Genomic DNA, 5,889 nt, shown 5'->3' with positions numbered 1-5,889 from the left:
CCCAGGGCTGAGAGCTTCTATCCCAGGACCAGTTGCATCTCTGATCTGGGGCCTGTTCAGATCTTCTTATCCCGGCCAAGCAGGGGAGTCCTTCATGGGCCCACTCTTTCCATGGCACTTTGTGACTCAGCTGGTTGGAGAATGGAGTTCAGGATTGGAAGCTTACACCACAGGCCAGCAGGAGCTCGGACCCGGGGCTGGTCAGAGCATCTTAACCCAACAAAACAGGGGAGCCCCTGGATCTGCAGGACCTCAACCTAGGCATTTTTCAATACGGCAGGCCAGATAATGGAGTCCATGATGGGGGCTTCTACCCTAGGGTCAACACAAGCTGTGACCCCAGGACTTGTCAGCACCTTTACATCTGGCCAAGCGGGGGAGCCCTCCCAATGCCCTACTGTAACGACTCATTGGGACTTTTAGGGCAGTTTGGAATTCTAAACACTGAGTCATATGAAGGAAATTGCATGTTTGGTCAATTAATTTGAGGTGCAAAACATCACTAGTGATGTTGGCATGGCACATTTTGCACTACCCATGTAGACATAATAAATGCCTCAGGTGTGATTTCACATACCCCAGTTATAATTTTGCCCAGCTTTAGTGCTCTGCTAGACACATGAGAAGGTGTTTAGTCACACAGATGCCTACATGCACACTGATATACCAAAGGAAAGGTTGCCCCACATACTATCTCAAAGTGAGAGATAGTGTGCACAGAGTCCAAGGGTTCCCCTTAGAGGTTGATAGTGGCAAAATGAGATAATACTAATGCTATATCTTTTGGTAGTCTGGTCGAGCAGTAGGCTTATCAGAGGGTAGTGTTAAGCATTTGTTGCACACACACAGGCAATAAATGAGGAACACACACTCAAAGACTCAACTCCAGGCCAATAGTTTTTATATAGAACAATATATTTTCTTAATTTATTTTAGAACCCTAAAATACAAGATTTGAGGTAAGGACATAAAATGCAAGGTACTTCACACAGGTAAATGTAGAACTTTGATTTAAAACAGTAGTACACATAGTTTAGGTTAAAATGGCAATAAGCTATTTTAAATGTGGACAAAGTGCAAAAATCGAAAAGTTCCTTGGATAGGTAAGTTTGGTTAAGTTTCTCAGGTAAATAAAGCACTTACACAGCAGTCTTCTGGGCGTAGGCAGCCCACTGTTGGGGGTTCAAGGCAACCCCAAAGCCACTGCACCAGCAACACAGGGCCATTCAGGTGCAGAAGCCAAAGGAGGGCCCAAAACACATAGGTGCCTATAAAGAACAGGGGTGCTCCTATCCTAGTCTGCTTACAGGTAAGTACCTGCATCTTCAGGGAGCAGACCTAGGGGTTTTTGGAGAGCACTGGGGGGGACACACACAAGCCCACAACACACACCCTCAGCGGCACTGGGGTGGCCGGGTGCAGTAAGCAAGGTAGGCGTCTGGTTTGCTGTAGAAAGCAATGGAGGGACCTGGGGGTCACTTAGGTGATGCAGGCAGGGCACAGGGGGGCTTCTCAGGCCAGCCACCGACTAGGCTAGGAAGAGGGCCGCCTGCTGGTCACTCCTGCACTGGAAGATGGTTCATTCTCGGTCCTGGGGGCTGTGGGTGCAGTGCTTGGTCCAGGCATTGGGTTCCTTGTTACCAGGCAGTCGCGGTCAGGGGCGCCTCTCGACCCTCTATTCAGGCGTCGCCATGGGGGTGCAGGGAGGTCGACTCAGGGTGTCCACATCGTTGGAGTCACCTGGGAGTCCTCTCTGCTGTGTTGGTTTCTCCAAACTCGAGCTGGGGCGTCGTGTGCAGAGTGTGAAGACTCATGCTTCTGGCGGGAAGTGAGAGTCTCTTTAAAGTTGCTTCTTTGTTGCAAATTTGTTGCTGTTTCTGGACAGAGCTGCTGTCCTCTGGAGGTTCTTGGTCCTTCAGGTGCAGGTCAGTCCTCTGAGTCCTCAGAGGTCACTGGTCCTATTGGATGCATCCCTGTGCAGGTTCTGGAAGACAGGCCAGTAGGGCTGGGTCCAAGTCACTTGTCATCTCCATCGTCTCTGCGGGGCTTTCAGGTCAGCAGTCCTTCTTGTTGTTGTAGGTTGCATATATCTGATTTCCTGGGTTCAGGGTCGCACCTAATTACTAAATTTAGGGGTGTGTTTAGGTCTGGGGGGCAGTAGCCAATGGCTACTGTCCTTGAGGGTGGCTTCACCCTCTTTGTGCCTCCTCCCTGAGGGGAGGGGCGTACATCCCTATTCCAATTGGGGGAAACCTCCAAACTCAAGATGGAGGATTTCTAAAGGCAGGGGTCACCTCAGTTCAGGGCACCTTAGGGGCTATCCTGACTGGTGGGTGACTCCTCCTTGTTTTCCTCATTATCTCCTCCAGCCTTGCCGCCAAAAGTGGGGGCAGTGGCCGGAGGGGCGGGCATCTCCACTAGCTGGGATGCCCTGGGGTGCTGTAACAAAAGGCATGAGCTTTTGAGGCTCACCACCAGGTGTTACAGTTCCTGCAGGGGGAGGTAAGAAGCACCTCCACCCAGTACAGGCTTTGTTCCTGGCCACAGAGTGACAAAGGCACTCACTCCATGTGGCCAGAAACTCGTTTGTTGTGGCAGGCTGGCAGAAACTGGTCAGCCTAGCACTAGGAGTCAGACTGGCATTCAGGGGGCATCTCTAAGATGCTCCCTGGGTGTATTTTACAATAAATCCCACACTGGCATCAGTATGCATTTATTGTGCTGAGAAGTTTGATACCAAACTTCCCAGATTTCAGTGTAACCATTATGGAATTATGGAGTTTGTAATTGACAGAATCCAAGACCATATACTCTTTATGGCTACCCAGTACTTACAATGTCTAAAGTTTTGCGTAGACACTGTAGGGGCATAGTGCTCATGCACTTATGCCCTCACCTGTGGTTGATGTATAGTGCACCCTGCCTTAGGGCTGTAAGGCCTGCTAGAAGGGTGACTTACCTATGCCCCAGGCAGTGAGAGGTGGGCATGGCACCCTGAGGGGAGTTCCATGTCGACTTAGTCATTTTCTCCCCACCAGCATACACAAGCTGTGAGGTAGTGTGCATGTTCTGAGTGAGGGGTCCCCAGAGTGGCATAAGACATGCTGTAGCCCTTAGAGACCTTCCCTGGCCACAGGGCCCTTGGTACCAGGGGTACCATTTACAAGGGACTTATCTGTGTGCCTGGGCTGTGCCAATTGTGGGAACAAAAGTACAGTTTAGGGAAAGAACACTGGTGCTGGGGTCTGGTTAGCAGGGTCCCAGCACACTTTCAATCATAACTGGCATCAACAAAAGGCAAAAGGTCAGGGGTTAACCATGCAAAGGAAGGCCTTTCCTTACAGAGCACCTTGTGTTTCACAGTGATGATAATGATCTCCACAGGATGTTGCCATGTTCCCTTTATCCGCAGAAGCCTATTCTTTATGAAGACTCTGACTTGTCTATCTGGATCTTGGAGGCCATGTTATGTCCTAACCCAGCACCTGACAGGATCTAATGAATGCAAGAGCAAGATGGGGTTAACATGAACTTTTGCTAACTAGAGGATGCAGATTTTTTGCCCACTAACTCGTACTCTAACTAGGCATGTCAAGTGACGTACAGGTGTTTGCTTCCTGGCTCTCTGCAGCCATTTCTCATTAATGGCTTTGTTCCCTCTTTGAGACTGGCACAAAGAAGATGTGCCAAGAGCACTCCATGTTGTGTGGTCCTCAAAGAGTGACATGTGGTCTTTGCCAACTTACAACTTGATTGCATTGACTGGAAGAATCTCATATGGGACATAGATCTATAATCAAAAAAGTTACAATGTCTCACTTATAACCTTGGAAACCCCACACCTCATTCACACCACCTAGGAGATTTCCTACTATAACCTGGATTTTTGTCTGAATTTGTGTGTTCTTCTCAGCTTGGCTTGATAGAGTGTTTCTTTGACCTAATTTAGAAACAATCAGTTGGCACTTTTCATAAGGTGTTGAAATATACAAGAGGTTTGATTATAGAGAATATTATTATTAACAGTGCATTTCTTTTCCTATTCTCTGGCATCACAGTCTGTGCCTCCTTCTATTGAATACTAAAGCCATTTTGAAAACGTGGTGACCATGGGTTAAATGGTGATTACTGTAAGTGCCTGCATCCTTTACCGTGGTATCTGCATAAAACTGTTATATTGTATGTGCGACTTACACTGTGAAACCTTAATCCAAACCAATGAGATATGCTCCTCTACTTAAATAAGCATCTCTAAGTGAAGGCACCAGTGAGCTATAAAACATTTAGGGCCAAATCTACAAGGCTGTAGATCCACCGGAGCGCCACTTTTTTAACGCTCCGATGACGCTAACCACTTCTCTATATTTACAAGGACATGTAATGCCACTTTTTGTGGCTTTATGCCTCATTGTAAATATGTGCCCCTGCAGCGCAGTTTTCTGTGTCAGAAGGGCGTGCAGTGGGTGTTGCAGTAGGCGTTCCATCGCAACACTCATTACTTTTGAAGCTGCCCCAGATTTACAAGAACATTTTCTATGTGTGCTGCAGAATAGAAGAAGCAAAATGCCATGGATAATTGTTTATGTGCAGGAAGGGACACATTCCTGCACATAAACAATCCCACCCTTCAACGGAGACACCCTTGCACTATGGTACAAGGAGGCCTGCGTTGGCGCAGGCTGCTTAGTTTAGCGCTGGAGCAGGGGAAAACGCAGGTGTGTTCTTGTAAATACAGTGCATCCCGGCATTTCAAAATTGGCACAGCGCTGCTAATTTTGCCGTAGCACCACAGCGCTGCACCAGTTTCTTGTAAATCTGGCCCTAAGTACTGAATAGTTATGTAATGTGTGCTGCAAATGCAATGTCTTTCCATGCTTAAATATTAGAGGAAAAACCCACTGGATAGGCTTCCTCATTCAGTTGTGTCACAACTTGTTCGAAATAACACTTCTGGCAGAGATGGCAGTAGGATGGGGAAATTGACTTTCCATATACTTCAAGGGGGCACTTTGCCTCTTATACTCTACACCCTTATCTCTGGTCTGTTTCAAAGGACCTCAGTAAGACCTTGGAGGAGTCCTGTAATTCCCATTTCTGTCTGGCAAGCCTTTTAAGTATCCACGATGTTCATTATCCAAAAGGTGCTTAATTTGAGCTGGTGGTAGGGGATGGGGGCAACCAGCACTCCTTCTTGGGAACAGGGACATATTTTCAATTATCAGACTTTGAGCCACAACAAGAAAGTGAAAAACTGCAAAGGGAGGAGAGGGAAGAAAGAGGCAGAGAAAGGCAGAAACACAGTTGCAAAAGGTGAAACTATGGTTAAAAATTGATCTACCAGAGGGTGAAATAGGGGGAGGGAGAATATATTGCTAGTAGGAAGAGGGATGAGCTGAAATTAAGACTAGACTGTCTTGCTATTAAGCAGCCCGGACATGTGACAGTGGCAACAGCAGCTTTCCTAATAAAATGTGGGTTTCTGCATTTCCTTTACAAAGTAAGCACTGGGAAGATCTGGAATACATTCCTATGCTGTAGCAGTCAATCAAAGCACATATGTCACGCTCATTGTGCTACATATATGCAGTATAGACATACATTTGATGTCCATATCTTATAGAGTAGGAGCGAAGTACCCAGATTCAGATAAATGGCATCTCATTTTAAGCTTTGGGGCCCCAAGCAAGCTCACCAACAAGCATCTAGCAAGAGTGAACCCCATGAATTTTGCATACCTTCCCATACCTCGCTTCAACATGTATCTAAGCATGGACAAGATCATGAGATAGCCCCTCCAGCAGGCACCTATTTTGGCACTGCAGTGTTTATATTGACCCTGAAACATTGTTTGTTTTCACCCTTTATTGTATTTAAATTGGCTAACAGTGC

Source organism: Pleurodeles waltl, chromosome 3_1, assembly GCF_031143425.1.
Source record: "Pleurodeles waltl isolate 20211129_DDA chromosome 3_1, aPleWal1.hap1.20221129, whole genome shotgun sequence".
Taxonomy (NCBI): Eukaryota; Metazoa; Chordata; class Amphibia; order Caudata; family Salamandridae; genus Pleurodeles; species Pleurodeles waltl.
Note: the sequence above shows the minus strand (reverse complement) of the source record.